We start from the raw sequence: 24,601 nt of genomic DNA, 5'->3' as shown, positions 1-24,601 counted from the left end.
ATATTTATTATATTTCTTAATAAATCAATTATTAAAATGTATGTCTCATCTTATTTTCAGCTAAGATTTTCTCTTTAAAATTATGATTGAAATTCCAAATGGTAAAGAGTAAAAAGCAGCAATAATAAAGGAAATTATCTCGTATAGCAAATTATAAGCAAATTATAAAGAACGAAAGCAATGTAATAATTATTACGCTTTCCTTTTTGATTGAGTAGTAAATTATTCAAATGTAAGTACAAGTATACCTTAACTTTTTAACTTCATTATAAACACAACATAAAAAGTAGTAATATTATTATGTATTACTATAACAGTTTTGTTATCGGTTCCCGAATATATAGGGATTTTCCAGTACCAAACATTTGGTTACTAACATGTAAGACCGAAAAAATCCTCAAGAATCAAACTCATTATTGTTCAAGTGTAGGATAAACTTTCGTAGACTATAGGACCTACCTTCAAATTTTGAAACTGTTCCGTGTATCTACGTTACACTCCTCACTCTGTAAAGAAGCACTAAACTAATAGATAGACAAAAAGCAAGAGGGAGAACAATCTTAAAGCCATTCTACTCGTATCCAATGTAAGCGTAAAAATTTCGAGGACGGGCAAACACTAAATATATTCTCCCTCAGATGTTGTGTGCTACGTATTAGTGTATGTTCCACCCTCCGTGGTCATACTGGATCTGACAGACTCCAGAGAAATTACTTTCAGTTCTGATTTTTTTTTTTTTTTTTTTGTTTTTTGAAACCTTTCTCATCCATGTAAATTCAATTGGCAACGCCGCCTTTTGTTAAGGCTGGTACACTGCGTCTTTCACAGAATAGTAAAAACTTGCAGAAAAGGTATTTAAAACATTAAATAAGACAGAAAAGTCGTATCCAAGACATTTTACTCGTATCCAATGTAAGCGTAAGAATTTCTAGGAAGGGCAAACACTCAATATATTCTCCCTCGGATGTCGTGTGTTCTGTATTAGTGTGTACTCTGGTAATACGAACTGACACATCAACATCCAAACTTTTCTTTTATTTTACTGTTGTATTATTTAAACATATTCGTATATACAGAAAAAGCTAAAAAGATCTTCCACTTTTTCATAGTCCCTGTTTGTTGTCCTTTAGTAGGGCTGAAGCAAGTAAAGGCATATACGATAGGAGTTAGATAAGTTTCCGACCTAACGCAGAAAATAAATTCAGATGTCCAAGCCCTTTTAGTGTGTTATGTAGACAGGTTTTGGAGGATGTTTTGCTAAAACAATCATCAATGTACTGCAAATACTTTTCTTTTGTTACAAGTTTGAAGTGACTAAGTCGGAACACAGTGTGATTTACCAAATGTGAGAAGAGAGCAATCTATACGGGAGAGAAGAAAATTTTTGCAATTGACATGGACAATGCCAAATGACTCCTTCATATACCACAGTGAGATAGTGGGTAGCAGAGCTCAGGAGGGGAAGCATCGAAGAGGAGGGGAGGTAAGGAAGACCCAAAACAGTGGTAAGTATGGAAACTGTGAATAATGTGCACGGCATGATTCTGGCAGATAGGCGAATTGTTCTGTATTGTATTGCAGAGGCCCTAGAGATCAGTACAGAGCCTCTATTACATCGTGTATGACGAAGTAGATAAGAAAAAAAGACATGTCAGTTAAGTGGGTGCCCAAATTCCTCACAGTTGATCAGAAACAGATAAGATGAGACTGTGTAGAGTATGTGTAACGCAGTTTTTCAGTGAGTTATTTCAACTTTATTAAACAAGTTCCTACTGTTGAAATCAAATTAAACCTTTCAGTGTAACATCCCACGTTATGCCCCTTAGGCTAAGGGAGATAGGTGATCATGCCGAATGAATAGTGATGGTAGAATTGGTGGAATGAGAATGTGGTACGGAACGGAGCATCCTGAAAAAAACCCACTGACACGATGTTGTCTACTACAAAATTATTTGGCCGGGGATCGGACCAGAGATCCCACGCACCAGAGGTAAAAGCTCTACCACTGAGCCACGGCGCTCCCTAAATTGTTACTGATGATAAAACGCCATTACATGTATATAATTGAGACAAAACTTTAGTATACGCAATAGCGCCATAGTGGATCACCAAAACAAAGAAAAGTCGCAGGTAAAAAATCAACAACAAAAGAGGATGATGTCAGTTTTTGGGATTGTGAGGGCGCAGTTATGAGCGAATATGTGGAAAAACGCACTATATTGAATGTTGAATTATATGTAAACCTGCTGTTTAGATTGTATACCGCACTTGACGGAAGAGAAGCGAGGAAAACTGCTGAAACGAATTGCATTCTTGCAAAACAATGCTCTTGGTCACAAAGCAGCCATCACAATGCAAAAGCTGAGTGAACTAAGTTCAATATCATTTACTATTTCCCTATTCACCAGATCTTGCCTGCTCAGATTATCATTCTTTCCCAAAATTTAAGATGAACATGGGAGATACTGAATTTAGAGACATATTCAAATAAAATCATAGCAGCTGCAGAATCATGGTTTGCAGCAGAAGAAAGAAGTTATACAAATTTGTGAGCCTGAAAGGGAACTACATTGAATAAAATACTATCACTGTGTACCAGGTGTTTTCATTCCGCAGGCAGAAACTTATTTAACCCCTTATCGTATCCCTCATGCTATGAATTCTTTCTTGTAAGTTTGTGTATCAAAACACTATGAAGGAGAATTAGAGTGATATTGAAAATGGTGTCGTCCAAGTTTCTGTGCTATAGATCAGCGGTGACATTACGAGTTTTTGTAACCCTCTTCATCTGTAATATTACATTCCCATTTGCTATTAGTCCAGGCTTCTCTGAGTGATGTCTTCAGTTTCTAGTATTTGTTGTTATGGTGTGGGATTTAGACTATTGAACTCATGTTCTTCTTGTAAACACGTATCAGATTCAAGTTCTTTAGAATATATTTTTTAAATAAATCTATCATTAATATACAGGATGTTTCAAAACAACACCAACAACGTTTGGGAGGTGATTTCTGACACCAAGATAAGACAAAAAGTATAGAAAACCTGTGTGCACAAATGCTTCCTTTCGGAGTTAAAGGCTGCCGAGAACATGAAAATTAAAAGTCCATAGCTCCAAAACTATAGGACCTACCGTATTCGGGTCAACACTTCACTTAGAAACTAATATGTGCCTTATCCAAAAATACATGTTTCAGAATCCTAAGGTACTCACGCAACAATTTTTATAGAGGGAATTTTACTATGGGCATATAATTTGAAGTACTCACCAACTACGTCTATACAATTTGTTGTGAAAGTACCACAGAATTCTGAAACACGGATATTTGGATAGGACACATGTTAGTTTCTAAGTGAAGTCTTGACTTGACTACGATAGGTCCCATAAGTTTGGAGCCCTTTAAAGTTCATTTTTTTATGTTTTCGGCAGCCTCTAACTCCGAAAGGAAGCATTTGTACACTCAGGTTGAATATACTTTTTGTCTTATTTTGGTGTCAGGAAACACCTCCCAAACGTTGTCGGTGTTGCTTTGAAACACCCTGTATATTAGCCCAAAGGTTCATCCAGCATTTCAAAACGGTCACTGGCAATCCTCTTCAAATTTACCATTCCTCACCAAATTTCTCTTTCTCCAGTTTGATTTACAGTTTCTCAATTAGAAAAGTATGTCCTTCAAATAACCTCATGGGAACAACTTGGGCACTAAACACGCTTATAGGAACCTCTCCTTGGAAAAAATCTAGGGAAAAAAGTGACCGCGGTGTTGTACTGACTACTTCGTTGCCGGTATATACCAAAACTTAAATGTTGAACTTTTCATTTACACTTTCCGTGGGTCTTCATGGATCATATTATATATATATATATATATATATATATATATATATATATATATATATATATATATATATATATATATATATATATATATATATATATATATATATAAACTACTAGAATGTAGGAATATAAAATGACCCTCTTTCTTGTTTAAAACGTATTACAAAATCGAAACGCAGAAATGAATGAAAATGGGTAGAAGAATGTCTCACAAACTGTGACACATCAAGGGCAGAACGATTTTAGGAAGTTCAGCAACGTCAAATGTATTATTAATATACTAATTAAAATTATACGTATATAACTTTCTTCTTTGTAGAATGTAATGTACTTGCTATCAGAAAAAGTAAATTATGGATTTTTTGAATGCCTTATCTACATAATATACCATAGCATATATTTTGCACAGAACGTATGTGTGTGTTGATTTGTATGTGAGGAGCAAACCTATGTTTTATACATGTATAAACTATATTGAAATTTATCTCAGTCTCTTTGTATTAAGTAACTGATGCATTAAAATTCCAGGAACCATTCTATAAAAATATGCATGTAATTTGTGAAATACCAATAATAATTTCTAAAAATATCCGCTACTATCCTTTGAAAGAAAACATAGTTAATTAATACAACCCATTTGTATGCTCTGAAAAACGGAATGTGTTATATAAACACACATTTTGGTATTACCTTTACATATCTGTCTGTTATCTATTCTTCATAACCCATATATCTGGTTCCTTTCATTAAAATGCCTTTGTAAATTATCCTGCATTACATATTAACAAAGGTTCCAATACACTAAGTTGAAACTGTATATTTGACCGAAAAAAAACTGTTTTGCTGCATGTTGTTTTACTTCATGATAGAATACTTTGCTTCTGATAGAATACTTTGCTTCTGATAGAATACTTTGGTCATTTAGTTTGCTTTGGTTTTGTGCTGCATGAAAAAATCGCAATTCATTCGTTGAAAAAATATATATAATTACCGATTTCCATCTGTAAAAAAGTTGCGTCAAAAAAGAACTATTTTCATATGCTCTGAAACTAACAATAATCCTAGTTCATATCATCTATTAAAATTATTAGCTACTGATACATGTTGTAATAAATACTACTTGCTCTTATCTCCTCTTTCCCCAAGAATTCTTAACATAAAATATTAAATATATAACGCAATACTTATTAAGCTACGGAACAAAACTAATTTTTATTATTGAACAACACAATTTAAAATCTGATGGAAAGAAAATTTTATTATATTAAACACACACTTACATTGATGTAGTTCAATTACGGAACTGTTTTGAAAGTAACTTTTTTATATTTTCTATTTATAATGATACCTTGTATCTAATGAAACTGTTTGTTGAAGTTTAGCGTTTCTTTTCAGCACTAAGGCTATGTAAGACACAGATCTACATTAAAGATGAAATCCGAACCGTCATAACGAGTTCAAATTTCAATGCTCTACTACCGGCAATCGAACCGGAACCACGTGCAGCAAAGACATGCGTACTAGACCAGCAGAAAGGGCTCTAATGAAACAGAAGGAGATACAAACAATCTAATACACGTCAAAAACAATTTTCCGAGTAAATATTCTGAATTGCAGAAGTATGAGACCAAGTGAGCTTTGTGGTGGGCAAGCAAAGTATAGGGGTTTTCTCGGGATTTTCTAATCTTCTTCTACTTCATCTTTCCACCATTTCATTTAGTTAATCACTGTTCACCTCAGCTTCGGTGTATAACTGCAAGATGTTGTAAACAGAAGTATAAGAAGTCACATGAACATTTACTGCAAACGTTTTTTTTAAAGATACATACATAAATTTTAAAATTTCTTCACAGAGTTAAGGAAAAAGGTTACACCTTGTTTGTATTGTACGGAGCTTTATCATTCTCGTTTGTATACTTGACCAAGTCACCAAAACTAGCAGTAGACCTTAGTAATACCCAGTAAGGAATTTCCCGGACTGAAACTTTGGCAACCAGAAAAAGCGGTCCATCACAGTAAACAACAGCACCATAAGCGAACATACCTGTCGCGTGGTTTGACGAAGTTTCAACATGCTCCTGCCGGTAGCAAAATTTAACAGTGCTACACGCTGCCTAGTATCTCAGCCATTCTTTCAGCAATGAATAGAAGGCTGCAATCAAGATTTGTGTATTGAAATGGCAACCCCCCCCCCTCCGCCACAGAAACATATGGCTTGCTACGTAATGCTTACAAGTATGCAACTTTGTCTACAGCAAGTACATTTGAATGGCATAAACGATCTTCTTATCAAATGACAGTCGGCGTGGGCTAAGTCCGGATTCGCATACAGAGTCACAATTCCAGTCTTCGTTGATTTCGTTTTTTGCTGCCAAGGGTTTTATTAATCACGACTTCGTTCCAAGGGACCAGGTTATTCTGAGGTCATGAAATAACTTCTCCAGAGAAACTTTTGTACTCGTATTAAAGCTCTACAAAGCCTGTATTAAAGCTCTACAAAATTTGATAGGTTGGAGGGAATTTAAAGGGACAGAGAAACCAGCAATCCACCTTGACAACCTGTTTTCCTATATCCTGAACCAAAATTCTCAATCGAAGATTTTGTTAGTAATTTTTTTCCTGTAATATAATAAATTTGAATGTAGTGATCATGATATAAAACTCTGTTAAAGTAGCATCGTTTCTAAAAACTTAAAAAGTAAATAAAAAATAAAAAAGTTAAAATATAATCATGTTAGAAGCCATGTTTGTGATACATGAGAAACAAATAATCATCCAAAGCAGGATCCATCAAATTACTTGCACTCACCCACTCGTCGCTATTCGTTTACCGCCATAGTTGAATGCATTTTTATAATGCTCAATATTCTAGTGATTGTTTACTTTATTCATTAATAATATTAAGTGCTTTTCTAACAAGTCAATAGTCGTTGAAAAGAACAATTTCAATTCGTTTTCAATAACATTCATACTTTTAAAATAAAATGTGATCCGTTCTCTTATACAAGAGAATTGTAGATGCAGAATTGGATAAAAATCAAAATAATTTGTGTATGAAACTTTGAATCCTTAACATACCGTATTGCCGTATGTTTAAGCTACATCTTCAACTTCGGTCGATAATTTTGGGGAAATTAATATGCACATGTATAAAAGCCGTAACTTGCATAGACAGTATTGTAAATCTTGAAAACAAATGAAAACAAACACTACACGCACTGAATTTAACACAAAGAGAATCTAGTCCTTAAAAGACCCCGAACCATATTAACTACTCCCACTTAACTGAATCACAGGTAATGTCAACCTAACAGCAAAAATGGTGATACATGCATCGAGTGCACATGCCAAATAAGTGCTCCTGTGCTTTCCTAATGTAAACTCATGTCCAAAATGATTGTCGTATATCTATAACTCTCTTCTTGTAAGAATATAATTCGATAGTGATTTTCCAGGGTACTTTCAATACTAAAACTGTGTATAATCGGGAAATGTATATTTGTGGTAAATTTCATAGGAAGAGAATTATAAATACGAAAATTATAATGAGTAAAATAATATGTTGTAAAATGGACAAGAACATTTTATTTTCGTTTTATTGTTCTTATTTACTGCTCTTTTGATATGAAATTTGCCACATACATGTCTTTGCGATTATACACATACTAATATTATAAGAAGTACCAGGCGAATTCGTTATCAACTTATATTCCTAGAAAAACTTATTTATAGACATGCGACAATAATAGCGAAATATATATATATCTTGGCGTCAGGTAGAAGAAAGCGACAACTATTAGCTTAAATGAATTACTAGCAGTGACTCCCAGACTAAGGCGTCTTGGCTTTATAATAAGGATATTAGAACCGGAAGTCATATATTTACGTCTTCCAGTTTTAATATTGAATCTTTCCATACTCTGTGGAAGTTTACCATAGTTTCACGGTATGAAAATATGAAACCCACTTGTATTTTACCTCAGTCACTTATGTTCATTATTTAAACTATCGTTATAGAAAATATGTGATGTAACAGACAGATATTAGCAGAGCCTAGCTATTCTCACTGATTTAGGAGTTATTGATTGCCGAAATCGGAGTTCTGACACTTTTTGAATACTCAGAATATAGCTAAAATTTTACTTCATACGCATTATAAATAGGGTTTTTCTTTTATGAAAGAAGTATTTTGGAAGATAAATGTTCTTCGCCATTGACTTCTGCTTTGTACGTCAGAAACAGAAGCTCTGAGACTACCAATATTTAAAAATGTCCCCTAACCAAGTGACCTTTGGCCCAGAGGCTCGTTTAAAATATTTCACTTCACGGCCTCCCTACACAGAAAGCTCCATTGGTAGGTAGCATGCGTCGTCACAATCGTTGAAAAGAGAGAATTATGAAAGGGAGTTCGAGCAGTAGATAGCAAAGCACCACTGGGATCATTCTGTTTCACTTCTAACCACCGCCACTTCCCTTACTCCTCTTTTTACACACCCACACTCAAAATTCTCCAGATGATATATATATACACACAACATACTCTCTTCTCCCTAAGCCCAGTGTTAGTTTCGAAATACATGATTGTATTCAACAGACGATGTACAGAAAACCCGCACAAATCAATTCACAACTAAGTCTGAAAAACAGTCAAATACAGCCGGCATCATATATCAAGGGTAGAAAAAAGTATCCACGCGGTCATTATTTTCCCAGGCTCTTCCGTGTTTTCTGTCTCTCTCACCGCATTTCCAATGTTGATTCGGGATTTATTTGTCGAATGTAAGTAGACACGTAAGCTCTGTTTGCAAATCCTTCTACAAATCACGAGGAGTTTCGTTTTCTTTAAATGATTTCAAGGTATTTTTATGTTTTGAGTTTTTCTTTTTGCCTGGAAAGCAACATTATTTTAAAAAAAAAGCAATATCAAATCTTGTCCCTGCAATAGTTACTAAGTTTTGCAAAAGGTTTATTACTGAAATGTAATGAGAAAGTGTTATGAATTGTAGAAGAACAATTAAGGAGTTTGATGTAATAAGGGCGTAAGCGAGTTTACGCCCTTTTTGCATCAAACGCGTTTGTGGCTTTTGCCATGCTCGTTTAGCCTCCTGGTAACATTGCAATTCAATATCGGAATAAATTGCTGCATACTATATTGTTTTATGTAAGAAAAAACAGTACTTAAATTTTCAACACGTTTTTCTCCAACTGCATATTTCAGACTTACGCCCTTATTGCATCAAACACCTTAATTTTGAATAAAATTAAGAAGAAAAGTTGGTTGACTGTATCTTGAGGACAGTGATACGATCGAAGGGAAAGAGAGGTGAAAGAGATTACAATAGATGAATGTTATTAAATGACAAAATTACTATAACAAGACGAAGAATGTTGAGGACCATGGAGGACTGAAGCTTGTCAGTTGCTACAAGTGATCTAAAAATGTAAGAATACTTATGATGACCGTAATAATTATGATACTGGAAGCGTAAATCAACATCATGAATTCTCTTAATCTTTATTACGCTAAAGGGTAACACTAATGGTGCTTGAAGTCATTCCTCTGAGTTCCTTTCAAAGTGTTAGCAAATAAGAGGACTGCGATGTTATCAAGTTTTTGTACACATTCGTATCAGTTTATGCATGAAAGAAGCGACTCACCATTCGCTAGCATCTATTTAGTTATTGCACCACTCCTTTACCATATGGTAACGTCGCATAGTAGGCTTCGTTTCATCCGCCTAACATATACGTCATCGATTGAGTCCCACGCTTTAAGTACTTCTATTGTGGGTCATTTTATCGCTCTTTACGTAATTTAATGTTCGGTTATTTGTACGGTCGAGGTCCTCATTTAATACTTACACACTTTAAAACAAAATATCCCAATAATTAAAGGAAATAGGTACACTTTTGTGATATTGTGTTAACGTGGTACATGTTCAAATTGCCACCTTCCGCCGCAATACATCGTTGACAACGATGAACGAGTAGAACAGAGCGACATGCCAATTCAATTATATCTTATGGTATAGCATCTCATGCCTGCTCAGTTTCGTCCTATCAGATCTTCCAGTGTTTGTGATTTTTCGGCGTACAAAGTTCTTTACAGTCCCCCCAAAGAAAGAAGTTTAGGTGGACTAAATACGGAGATCGATGTGGGCTCACCGATGCACTTCTTCCTACTCATCTTTCAGGGAGAATGTGATTGAGGAAATTTCTCATATCAAGATGAACGTAGGGTGACTCCCCATCCTGTACAAGGCAGTGCATATCTTCATTGTATAAAAAAAATCTTAAGGAACGCACTACCACAAAAAATTGTATGTATACCTGTCTGCTTTAATTAGTAAGACGTTCTGTTTTAAAGAATGTATCTATTAATTAGAGATATTCCGTATTCGCTCTTCTAAAGACTTGGTTTTAAGATATAACTTAATGTTTCGGATAAACTGCATGCAAGTTTACACGCACACATTTTAAAGTTAATTCTTTATTCATTTTGTCAATTGATTTGTTCGACTATTCAGCTACTCATTCGCTGTTCCAGTTTTCTCTCTGGGTACTTTTACAATGTCTTCTTCATCGGACATTGTTCATACACTATGTTTTTCTTTGCCCATATTTTCTCAGTTCAACTCAATAATTCAGTGCGACCTTGTGTAATTGTTAACCTTATAAGTGAATGGAGAGCCAGAGTTCAAGACTCAACAAATACTGTATGAGTCCCAACGAAATCAGCGAGTGAGACCCCAATAAGTATAGTGAGCCTAAGGTCAAAATAACACGGGCCATTTAGGATAGTAAGCCCAAACAATGGCAACCTCATATAGCATAAGCTGTACTGAGATTTGTAAGCGTGAATCTCACTGAGGATACTTAGTCCAAAATAGCTCAAGCGCAAGTAAGCGTAATAATCTTCGTATAAAATATTAAATTTTCCAGAAAATATTTCTTTCTCTCATTAGAATCTAAAAATTGTTCGATTTAAAATGGTTTTGGGGATCATTTTGTACAGAATTAGCAGTAAAGTAAGTAATTAGACAATAGTTCTCAATATACTCTTCATCTCATTGCTTCTACCACGTAACATTATTATTATTCCAGCTTAATAGTATTTATCTTCACTGGATCATCATTATCATAGGTATTATGCCATTATTATTGCCACAACTGAGAAGCTTCCATACACCACAATCTTCAGCTAACTCCTTTGCCTTGACGTAGGAATTTCCTGTTTTAACACCGTCCATCAACTACAGCCCTTTTCACTCCTCACTCTTTTCCCTTCCACCGTACTTTCCAGCTGGAATAATAAATATGAAGGTAATGATCTTTTCTTAAGAGATAATAAAATAGTTCTACAATTTTTGTTTTACATTTGTCTCATCATTTAATCATCTCTTTTGAGAATTCGTCATCTGTTGCAGGTTGTAACGATATCTTTGTATTTTGAGCGTAATTCTAAATATCTTTTATTATACTTCTGGGCAATGTGTAATTTTAAAATATGTACTAACTAGTTTGAAGAAGAAAGTACGAAAAAGAGATAGAATCAAAAATTGATTCTAATATGTTGATTGGATGAGTTTTTATTCTTAGGTTGCTATGACGACGAATAATCAATAAATTATTATTCCAGAACCATCTTAAGAAAGGAATACACACACTATCTTTTGAGATGTAGTTATTTTAGTGATTATGTGACAAAATAAAAAGGTAATGTTCAAAAGCAATAAACAAAAAGGTTTTATGTGATTATCGTTACCTTATCGTTATAAAAATTTGGTGGGCCTTCTTCGCAGGATCATTTATCGTTATAAGGTTTGATGTTCATCTTTCCTCTAATTACTCCTGCTTATTTCTAAACTTTCTACATGTTTTCCTTCTGTATTGATCTCTAACCTGAATGGATAAAAAATTGTGTAGACACTCTCAAGTACTTTGATAATGTCACCCTTACCTGTAGGTAAAGTTTCATTAGATATTTTAATTGCCATGATTTGCCTCTTTCCAACCATGAGTTGTTGATTGTTGTCTTTCAACTTTGTTTTCCTTAGTTGTTTCCCTAACAAAACTTTTATTGTGCTTTTCTAACACCCTTTCTTGTATATTATATATATTATAAAGATCAACAAACGAACAAAGATCTGACAGTCTGCCAGACGGATCTCTTATTTTTGTAGCGTGACAAGCAAATCGGTTTCCTTTGCCGTTATTTCAGGGATTATGAAACGGACTTTGGTATCTAATTAATTCAAGTATAACGCCAAATCCCTTAATTCAGATCAAGAGAAAAAAAATGTTAGTCCTCATCTACAACCAAACCCAACATCAAATAGAACATTATATACACTCATGACCAAAATTATTGTCGCATATCTATAACTGTCTTTTTGTAAGAATATAATATGCTAATGATTTTGCAGGGTACTTTTAGTATTGACACTATGTATATAATCGGGAAATTTATATTTGTGGCAAATTTCATAGGGAAATAATTATAAATACGAAAATTAGAATGAGTAAAACAAAATGTTGCTAAATGGACAAGAAAATTTTATTTTCGTTTTATTGTTCTTATTTACTGCTCTTTTGACATGAAATTCGCCACATACAGGTGTATCTATCTTTGCCGATTATACATATACTAACATTATAAGAAATACCGGGCGAATTCATTATCAAATTATATTCCTACAACATATTTATAGACATGCGACAATAATTTTGGACATGAGTGTGCATAAGTTTACTATATAATAATCACAAAATTTTATTTTCTAAGGACAAAACCTTAGAATAGTACTCTCCACACATTTTCCATTCACGGTGCCGTCGAGTTGCACGATTATTTGGCAGCGTCCCAAGTTCAAACATTGACTAACATAGGCATATATTATTTTATACACATACATCTAATATACACAAAATCCTAAATAAAATGATCTTGCTTCTCTATTCCCCCAATAGCTCTCAGTAAATACATACACATATTATATATCACCGACAACGTTTGGAAAGGTGATTCCTGGCACCAAGATAAGAAAAAAAGTATAGACCATCCTGAGTGCACAAATGCTTCCTTACGGAGTTATAGGCTGCCGAAAACATGAAAAATTAACTTTAAAGGCCCATAGTTCCAAAACTATGGGAGCTATCGTAGTTGGGTCAAGACTTCACTCAGAAACTAGTATGTGCTCTATCCAAATATCCATTTTTCAGAATCCTAAAGTACATCTGTAACAAGTTTTATAGAGGCAGTTGGAGAGTACTTCAAATTATAAGACGGTAGCCAAACTCCCTCTATAAAAATTGCTTCGTGAGTACCTAAGGATTCTGAAACATGTATTTTTGATAGGGCACATATTAGTTCCTAAGTGAAGTCTTGACCCGACTACGGTAAGTCCTATAGTTTTGGAGCTATGGACCTTTAAAGTTAATTTTTTCATGTTTTTGGCAGCCTATAACTCCGAAAGGAAGCATTTGTACACCCAGAATGGTCTATAATTTTTCTTATCTTGGTGTCAGGAGTTACATCTTAAACGTTTTCGGTGGTTTTGAAACACCCTATATATATATATATATATATATATATATATATATATATATATATGTGGGAGATGTATTTATTTGAATACGAGCAGTCTATGTCATGACATGAAAATGGAGAAAAACGAAGTGAAAGTTGTCTTAAGTATCATTCGAGAAGCAGGCTTTAAATTGCTCGAACGCTCACTCTATTCTTCAGATCCAGTGACTTTTATCTCATTCCCCCGCTAAAGGAAAAGCTCAGGGACAAGAAATTAGAAAATAACGAAGTTATGACCGCTGTGGAAGCATTTTAAGAGGGCAAAGACACTTTTTTTGTAAAGGGTATTCACATTTAGAAAAAAAAGAAGGATTAAATGTATTGACTTGTTAGGAGATTATTTAGAAAAATAAATATAATCTTAAAGCATAATCATTGTACTTCATATTCGTTATCCTTAATTTTGGATCATTCCTTGTATTACACTAGATGTTAAATAAACACCTGAGCCGAGATTTTGCCTATGTTACTGAAAGGATAAAAGAGACAGACTATACAAAAAAAGTATATAGTTAAAAAAGCTGCGAACCGTACGGACAATTTTCATACGGATAATTTAATTTTTGAGCGTTGTGTTCATTCCGTAACGGTTTGTGCCAACGTAATGCAAAATTTGTGATCATTACGAAGGATCAGAATCTTTTCATACATTTAGTATGTTAAGCAGTTGCTAGATGTAATATATACAGAGTTAAGTAAATAGAAAGTGGGAAACTACTCATTATTACGTTACTTTGTAACGCAGTACAGAAGAAGATAAAAATATGTCGATATATTTGATTATAAAGAAACAGACATGCAGGGAGGAATGGAAATAAAACGTTTATAATTAAGTTTCTTTTTTTTCTTTCTTTCTTTTTCATCCACTATTCAGATTTTTTCAAAGATTCAGTTATAGTAAGAGTTGCCTTAAGTATCTTACAAGGGCTCTATTTTAGTTTATGGTAAATACTCCTAATTTTTAATTCAGCTACTAACATGATTTGGGAGATACCACTTGTTTATGAGATTGCTTCTTCCATTTAATTAGATACTCTGTTTTTGCTTTCAATATGGTGCCCTTCAATTTGGGAAGCACCTTTTTTTGCTTTCATCACTATGGAATGTTAGGAGCTTAGTTAAAACATGTTATGTTTTTTCTTATATTATATATATATATATATATATATATATATATATATATATATAGTTTGGAAGATTTTAGATTTTACGAGGAATCTCGTATTAAAACCTGAAAAATAATAAGTTGCTGTACATTCGACTGAAAGCTTAGAACTTTTTTCTATTTTTTAAACGTAAAATACCGCTAGTTGCATCCCATAATCAAAACAAAATAATATTTAATGCAAAACTTTTTGTTATATGTGGAAAAATTCGGAAGATAAGATTTACGCAATTTTCAAATGCATCTGCAAATGTGCGAAATGGATCATAAAAAGAAATAAGGCGGGACATAGTACTTTGCAACACGAACGAAGCATACAATGTTCTTTTTCGTTGCCTTTAATGCACTTGGCATGCGATACAACACATGAATGACGACATTGTTTTATGGGTCGTTAGTTTTGAATCACCTATTTTTAACGGCATACATTCGTTACAAAAATGTGGGAAAGAAGAGACGGGTAGTTATCTGATAAATGTTTAGCGTAACAGAAAGGAACAGAACTGTGATGTCTCTTGTGTTACCGTTCTTTAGTAGTCGTTTTTAGTTTGATTATTTCACCGAGATAAATTTTAACTTTCATGTCATAACATGTACCCATACAAAAACTTAGAAAAAAAAATCAAGATACATGTAAACCCAACTTTAAGCAAAGACAAAGCCGTTTTTGTGTGGGGTTGCACAAGTGCATGCATATATATATATATATATATATATATATATATATATATGGTTACAATGTACCAGCAACAAAACAGTTGTGTTTCAAATCTAAGTAACCGAGTTAACTTATTACAACTTTCACACATTCATGTTTTCACAAAGTCACGTTTTCTATGAAAAGAAACAGAGAATGGTGGCTGCACTTCTAGAGTTTGTTCACAAGCAGAAAAACAAAATCTTCAGTAAAGAAGTTTGCCTTATGACACTAGTTCCACAAAGGAATACTTTTCCGAGTTGAGACACAATAATCAATTATGATGTTCCCTGCATGTACGGACCATAGTATCAAACAAGTTCTCTGAAGAAACAATGAAATATATTTAAGAAGGTTTTCTATGTATCTAATCTAATATAAATAAAATAAAGACTTTGTTTGTGTGTTTGTCTGTCTGTCTGTCTGTCTGTGTGTGGCCTGGGGACCAGACGAGTGGACCGAGAGTTACCAAATTTTGGTCAGGGGTACTTGGCCCAGGCCCCAGATCAAGACGAAGCCCTTTTTTCAAATTTTGAACCAGGTCACAAAGGGTCTCAGGGGGGGGCCGTTTACCGGAACCGGCTTGGGAACCAGACAAATTGACCGACAGTTACCAAATTTTAGTCACGAATACCTTGGTCCAGGCTCCAGACCAGAGTTAAAATTTTTGTCAAAATTCAAACCAGAGTATCTCAGGGGTTGTTTACTGGGACATGTAAAAGTAGTAGAAAATGACCGATATTAGTGTCGAATTCATAGTTTTCGCGGTCGCTGAAATTAATGGTGAAACTCAGATCGCATTAACTTCCAAATTCACGCTATTCGGCTCCGGGCCGGGGGTTACCGGGAGAAGGGTTACCAAGACATGTACAAGTAATGAAAAATGATCGATATTAGTGTCAAATCCACAGTTTTCGCGGACGCTGAAATCAATGGAGACACTTCCATTAACGATGACTTGCAAATTCAGCTACAATTGTATGCGGGCCGGGGGTCAACGGGAGGGATACCAAGACGTAAAAAATAGAACAAAATGACCGATATTAGCATCAAATCCATAGTTTTCGCGGCCGCTGAAATCAATGGTGAAATTCTGATCGCATTAACTTCCAAATTCACCCTATTCGGGCCGGGGGGATCACCTGTGGAGGATACCGAGATATGTAAAAATAATCAAAAAAGACCGATAATAGTGTCAAATCCATAGTTTTCGCGGTCGCTGAGATCAATGGTGACAGTTCTATTAGCGAAGATTTGCGAACTCAGCTACAATTGGATGTGGGCAGGGAGTCAGCGGGAGGAGGGGAATCCGAGATATGTAAACGTATTCCAAAATGACCGATATTAGTATCAAATCCATACTTTTCGCTGTCGTTGAGATCAATTGTGACACTTCCATTAGCGATGATTTGCAAATTCAGCTACAATTGTATGCGGGCCTAGAGTCAGTGGGGGAATACCGAGAAATGTAAAAATAATCCAAAATGATCTATATTAGTGTCAATGCCATAGTTTTCGCGATCGGTGAGATCAATGGTTACACTTTCATCATCGATAACTTGTACATTCAGCTAACATTGTATGCGGCCGGGAGTCAGCGAGGGTTGGGATGCCAAGAAATGTAAAAATAATATAAAATGACCGATATTATTGTGAAATCCATAGTTTTCACGGTCACTGAGATCAATGGTGACACTTTCATTAGTGATGACTTGCAAATTTAGTTACAATCGAATGCATTCCGGGAGTCAGCGGGTGGAGGGGGGATGTCGAGACATGTAAAAGTAATACAAAATGATCTATGTTAGTGTCAGATCCATAGTTTTCGCGGTCGCCGAAATGAAAGGTAATACTTCCACAGGCGTTGAATTCCAAATACTGCCACATGCGAAGAATGGGTATTTTCAACTAGTCTAGTCTATACTAGTCTAACGTCGTTGTCTTCCCGCGAAAAGTTGTAGTGACGTTTATAGGGAGTGACCAGCTTGGTTACTCGTGGCTCGCTGAGCCCAGTAGACGATTGGTAGTGATTGGCTACAATTTTGTCACACCTTCAGTGATGACCAAGTCCAAGCGCGGGAAACCAACGACGTCATACCTTCTGGACTTTAATGTAAATAAAATAAAGAGTTCGTGTATTTGTCTGTCTGTCTGTGTGTGTGGCCTGAGGACCAAATGAGTGGATCGAGAGTTACCAAATTTTGGTCAGGGGTACCTCGGCCCAGGCCCCAGATTTTACAAAGTCCTTTTTTAAATTTCGGACCAGGGGGTCTCAGGGGGGTGTTTACCGGAACCGGCTTGGGAACCAGACAAATTGACCAAGAGTTACCAAATTTTAGTCACGAATATCTTGGTCTAGGCTCCAGACCGGAGTTAAACATTGTTGTCAAAATTCGAACGAGGGGAGTCTCAGGGGGACGTTTACCGGTACACGTAAAATAGTACAAAATGACTGATATTAGTGTCGAATTCATATTTTCCGCGGTCGCTGAAATCAATGGTGAAACTCCGATCGTATTAACTTCCAAATTCACGCTATTCGGCTCCGGACCGGGGCTGGGGGGAGAGGGGGATATCGAGACATGTAAAAGTAATGAAAAATGATCGATATTAGTGTCAAATCCATAGTTTTCGCAGTCGCTGAAATCAATGGAGACACTTCCATTAGCGATGACTTGCAAATTTAGCTACAATCGTATGCGAGCCGGGAGTGAGCGGGGGGGGGGGGGACCGAGACATGGAAAAAATAGCCCAAAATGACCGGTATTAGTATCAAATCCATAGTTTTCGCGGTCGCTGAGATCAATGGTGATACTCCCACAGGCGTTGACTTTCAAATACAGCCCCGTGCGAAGCATGGGTATATTCAACTAGTATTACATAACACAAACTGTATGAAATGAATAAAGTAAATTTCATTTATTCGTATTCGTCTGAGTTTGGTTTAGATACAAGAACAGACAGGTCATCGGATTGGGTAAATCATTCGTAAATAACATTGATATATCCTGACAGATTTGGTCTCTATAAAATGGCGTTATTCCAGTTGTTTTTTTTCCTTATGAGATGAATGATCGCTGAGTTTGGCTGATAGATTGATTTTTAAAAGAAGCAACATGTAATTATATAAAAAGTTTCCATTAAAATCGCGATTTTAAATTTTCTTTCGCTAGCAGTTTAAAAGAAGCTTGTTTAAAATTACACTCACTAAAAATAAACCTGAATACTAGTACTTCAAAATTTATATAATCCCATATCGTTACAGGTATAAGCCCGAAAAAAAAATCAACTCGTATTTTCGAACTTTGTACATCAAAAGTTAAAGGGGGTTTGATTAACTAGATAGTAAGAAAAGTATGAATAAAAGACGGTGTTAACCTATTTTAGAGGGATACAAATTTGTAAAATGTACGGAACAAATACTGTATGTTACTTGATTTCACATTAGGACTGTATGTATCAAGATCTTCTCTCACATATATAATAAATTAGAAATACGAAATGCAAAGTGTGATCTTTATCATGTAGTACTCCTTAAGACATAATAAAATGAAGTGCTATGTCAAGACAATGTAGAAGGTGATCACAGAAATGTTGCAAAGCCGTGCCTCACTCACGAGGCGTGTTTATTATGCCTTACGAATTGTCTACCCACAATCCTCGTTTATGCGTATAAACACCGTCAATGACGCGCCTGCTTACTACGGACGCATCAGCGCGCGAAACCTCCTGCTGGGGTCCTGCCCTGACTCGCTTAGATAGTATTCATGCTTTTACTGACCATCTAGCACAAGTTCATTTACGCTCCTAAGATAGTTCGTGTTTTATGTAGTGTAGTTTCTATGCCACATGTCTGCACACTCAATTTACACACAGGCCTCCTAAATTTAATCTGTACCCATTAATGCAATTTCCTCCTATATAAAACGCTTTCTAAGGTAATAAGACTGCATTTCCTGTTAAGAGAAGGACGTGTTCGTGAACGTATGGCCGTTTAAAACAGGATAGCACAAAAATACAATATTTAGTATGGTTATTTTAATTCAGATACAAATATAGCTCGGAAAAAATATTACAACTTCATATTCTTGGAACTCAAAAGTTAGTTAGTAGTATTTTAATACTTTTAAGGAGAGATGAGAGGAATATTTTAAAGGGAACAACAAAATCTTTACAACTTTCGTTTACGAACTAAAGTTGATGAGATAAAATATCATTTAGATAACGCACTCAGAATATATTTTTATTAGTATTTCTTTTTCTTATAAACCATGAACACACGTTTGGAAAGTTCTATCCGTAATTTCTTTTGCCTAGTCCAGTAAATACAAGCAAACTAAGTAAATAACAAGAAACAGAGATAGTGCGGCTACAAATTGTTTATCCCAAATAGGTATGGGTAGTACGTGACAATATCTATCTATTTTGCAGCAGCCCGAGAGATAAATAGAGACTGTGGGAATATATATATATTCACACAGTCTCTATTTATATATATGGAACGGGAGTTCCGCGCGACGTAACCAAATAGCTAGTGAAACACAGCGACCGGAGAAGAGTCCTGTTATCACTTCATCGCTGAAATAGAGATCGATCAGGAGGGAGGTTTCTTCAAAATGTGGGAACAAATGGAACCCCCATTTGGCACAAGATCAACGCAGCGCTATGAACTGAGCGAGTGCCACTGCATAGCTCGCTAGTTCCCATCTCACTCTTTGCCCCCTGCTTCAACAACCTGCAATTTTCGGAAGTCGATTGCTTGTCGTCCGTGAGAGCCCTGTTAGAGCTGTGGGCTTTGTATCTACAGAAGATACTAATGGATACGCTGATATCACAAAACGACTATTGCCCAAGTACATAATGGCAAATGCAGTCAAGCTCAATATTTCGCTTCGGTCTGTCTCATGGAAAGTTTCCGACCAAATAGAAATAAATAAATGAAACTTTCCTTTCTTAATGTACTAGCATTTTCCAGCAGAAATGGAGAAACTGTCAACGAGGGATACTTGAAAATTATATAAAACTATATTGAAAAAAATACAGAGTGGGTAATATGTGAGGAATTGTAACGACTTTTTTCCTATTTTCTAGGTATGGTAAGTCTTGTGAACAAAGAACCAGTTTTGGTCATTTACCTATATAACTAAGAGTAAGTGTTGATAGTACTTGCACGTAAATACAATATAAGGATTTACCACAAAAGGAGTACAAATGTATTATTCAAACTTAAAAGAACAATTAGTAAAATTGGATAATTTATATTAGCTTGGTGTAGATGAAATTTCCGCTTTAACATTTGTTCGGAAACTCATCTCAGAACACAACACAGAGTGGATTAAGATCACGCGTGTAACAAACTATGTGTACATCCAACAAACAGGCTGGTGTACCCATACATTTAGGAGGCAGTGAGTTGATGAAACGGGGTCATATGAAATTACACCATTGAGAACACATAATAGGGAGTGAGTTTTCTTTAAGAATGCAAACAACGATATTCATTTACACCAGAAATTGTGAATGAACCCGCCATTCGCGCTTGGTTTGTCAAATTTCGTCTCGGTGACACACAAATGCAAAACGAGTCCCATTGGTACCGATTAGCATCATGTTCGGACGAGCTCTCGTGGAAGTGGACCCTAGGGTAGGTGTTCATTTCATTCCAGGTGAGCTAGGCATACCCCATGCCATACGGCTGCTCTACGTAAAGTGAAAAAAGTTGGATTCAAGGCGGCACATGAGTTGACACCGGCCAAGTGTACAGTTCTTTGAGAGTATAAGGAATAAATCAGAAAAGTTTTCTGCATCAGATTGTCATTTCGGAGGAAAACTGGATCTGCCATGACAACAGTATACGATCAGGCTAATGGTTGAACCTTGATCAATATTTACTGGTACTTAGACTACTCTTTTGGTGAAAGTGTATGTCCGATGTGAACATCTTGTCCTGTACGCTTTCCAGATCTTATTTCAGTGGGTCTATTGTTTCTACCATCATTCGATACAAGTGATTTTTAATCTATACGAGATGTCCGAAATGTGTGGAAGAAAGTACGATTACTAGTGTTCTTTTTTCTTTCGCACACCAAGAACTTAAATGAAGACTCGCTGTAGAAAACGATGTAAGTGTCACCTTGAAATTGTTTCACTTATTTTGTTTTTAAAATACGTGTATGCCTCAGTTAGATTTTCATACTTCGTTATATGCTAGGTTGTATTTCTAAGCAATAGCATCTTCTATTTTGTGACGCTTGGGCACAATTTACTATATTTTCTCTACTGTTACAGTTTTTGGCACTTAAGTTGCTTTTACAGCGAGACTTCAAATATCGTCTGGATGAGTAGAATTACGTAATGAGTGTATATCTACATTTATTAATTAGACAAACAATTAAGAGATTCTATTTCTTTTGCTGTTAATTGCATATATTCTTTACAATCTGCTTCAGAAACGTGACTCCTGCAGTATTATTTAACGTACATATGTCGGTAAACATGTTATTTTGTATTCCGAAAGCACGGTAGAATGATTAACTACTTGCGCAAATGATTTTTTGAATATACACAAGGTATAAACAAAATGCTATGTTTTGCTTGTAATAGATGTTTACTGTGGGAGTATTAGATAAATAATAGCAAACAGAATAACTACTGGCAATAATTAATAATCAATAAATTTGAAAGTTGAAACAAGTATTCACAATTATAGATTATTATAGTCACGAAGTATTAATTTACAATCAGCCATTCTAAGCTATTAATAATTCTCATTTAGACAACAAATGATTAGGAATCAAAAAATGATCTTCTAGTTAAAATTAGGGATGGGCAAAACCGTTTTTTTATAAAAACCGAAAACCGGTTTCTATAAAACCGAAACCCGAAAAACCGACATTTCGGTTTTCTCTAAAACCGGTTCGTTTTTCACCGAAACTGGTTTCGGTGAAAACTTTTCGAAAAAACACAAAACTATTTCTGTGGAAATGGATTCGGTTTCCGGAGAACAACGAAACACGATTCTGGTCAGAAATAGAAAAATTAAAAAAAAAACGGAATCGGTTTTGGAGAAAACTGAAACCGGATCAGATGAAAAACCGAACCGGTTTTGGAGAAAACCGATAACCGGTTTTCGAAAAACCGAAAAACCTGTTTTTGTGCCCACCACTAGTTAAAATCTGATATTTTTAGTTTTTACTTTTCGCATCGAAAATTTGCACATATAATTAATTTTTCCAGGGACAGAGGTCAAAGAATCTTAGAATTTTAATCTTAATTCAAGTGAAATCGCCGCTAAGTTTCTTAAAAAAGTGAGGGATCTAGCCCGTGGCCAAGGCCCCCAGTTTTTGAGTGACAAAATTAATTTAAGCTATTATTTATATACTTTTGAAAGTTTATAGTTAACTCATGATATACGTATCATAATCTGGCTTCTGGCAGACCCCCCAGTTTTCATCTTCCAGATCCGCCACTGTTCTTAAAGCCATTGGAACAAAATTTATCTGGACAAATTGGAATCCAAACTGCGTAAGCAAGGTACACAATTTGAGATCAATTATTAACAATTTACAATTAAGTAGTGTTATAAAGAGAGTTTTGATTACTTAAGGTTTCAGTTTCGCTCTTGAAATGAATTAATTATATGATATTCCCAATCACTGTTACAAGCAGACTACCGTGGATAGTTTATTTACAAACGCTCGTATCAGAAACGTTCGAAGGACAACCAGTATATACGGAAATAAAAGATAATCCGGAACACAATACTTCTAACCACTTTGTTCTACAATATTTTCTAACCGAAAAAATTCTCGTTTGACACAAAAAATTAACGTGATTGACTGAAAAAATTACAATTGTCTTTGCAATCTATCGAATCTTCATGAGAAGGGAAACTCTTCAATTTTTACCATTTCGGAGCAACAGGTCATTTCAGATTGCAACTCGATGTAAGTTGATTTGCATGCTTTCCATTGCTACATTATTATCCTATTTCAGAGTTTCCCAACCTTTTTTAACTTGCGGCACACTACAGGTGTAACTTGAATTCTTGCGACACACACATATAGATATTATTATTATTATTATTATTATTATTATTATTTATAAATATAAAATACAGTGGTATGTTTTCTCTGTGATTACTGATCTCACAGAGAAGAAAACTCGATAACTGTTTGCCCCCGCGATAAATCATTAAGCATATTTTCCATTCTAATTTAAAACTTGACAACAATTGTAATGAAATATAGGACTCACGTTTCCGAAAATACAATTCCTTTTTCGTAAATTGTATCCAACCTTTCACAAAGAAGGAAGATCACTAAATAATGAACGAACAAACAAATCTCTTACTTTTAAAACACAAATGTAGGTAATTTGTATGTACGTTTGCTTTGTCGAAAGGATTGAATGACATTTTAAAATTTCAAGTTACGAAATTGTCTGCGACAATAAAGAAGCAATAATGGTCATAACAATGATAACAAATGCTTTTTTCAACGTTAAGAATGTACAGAAAAGTTAAGTCAGTATGAAACTTAAAATTGTACATTCATAGTAGAGGTTCATAGTAATATGAAATACAAATATACATTTTTCCCTATGTCTTGCAATTTGATTGCTATAGAATTAAAAATGTTGTTTCAATTTCCTCGCGGCACACCGGTTGGGAAACGCTGTCCTATTTATTAAAATATATATGAATCTTAAACTCACAGCAGGGCAATTACCCCTACCCTCTCAAAATGACGCCCCTGTTTCTGAGTTAAGGCCAATGAAGGTTCAATTTGTTGCGTGTTTTGGGTTTTGTTTGATTATGGATCAAGTGATTTTCATGGAGTTTGAAAATACAAAAACTAAAAGACAACATAGCAGTTTAAAATTGTTTGGTTTCTAGTGCAACACTTGACTGACAGTCTAGTGCAACATTTGACTATCACGCTCGCATCAAAAATTTCGTGTCACCCAATCTTCAAAATAAATAAATAAAAATAAAAGCTATGTAAAAAGTTGTAGTATCAGAAAGAAGTCCAAACTTCGATCAAGTTGTTTCCATTTCAATTATTTTCAGACGTGTAAGAAAGTAACAAATTAGTAAGGACCAGTTTGCCTAGCTCCTATCACTCAAAAGGACCCAAAACACTGATACTTGCTGCATTACTCATTCAGCCTCTCAATCAGCACTAAACTCTAATATGGATCTTTACGAAACTTTAGAAAAATAAATTCTCATTAAGAAGATAGTGATATGGATCACTCACACCCTAACCAGAAGTTTCCCCGATGGATATCTCAAGCAGGAAATTTCTC

The 24,601-nt window shown here is 35.0% G+C and overlaps 1 protein-coding gene across 5 annotated transcripts in view; it reads right to left on the bottom strand.

The window, feature by feature from the left end:
• LOC145677401 (sodium channel protein 60E-like) overlaps nucleotides 1–24,601 on the bottom strand; it is an 861,846-nt gene that overhangs the window by 434,508 nt on the left and 402,737 nt on the right. The gene's annotated exons all lie outside the window — the stretch shown is intronic.

Source organism: Thermobia domestica, chromosome 2 (assembly GCF_964235325.1).
Source record: "Thermobia domestica chromosome 2, izTheDome1.hap1.1, whole genome shotgun sequence".
In the NCBI taxonomy this organism is placed as follows: Eukaryota; Metazoa; Arthropoda; class Insecta; order Zygentoma; family Lepismatidae; genus Thermobia; species Thermobia domestica.
The sequence above is the reverse complement of the archived record's forward strand: the minus strand, read 5'-3'. Positions and strand labels throughout refer to the sequence as shown.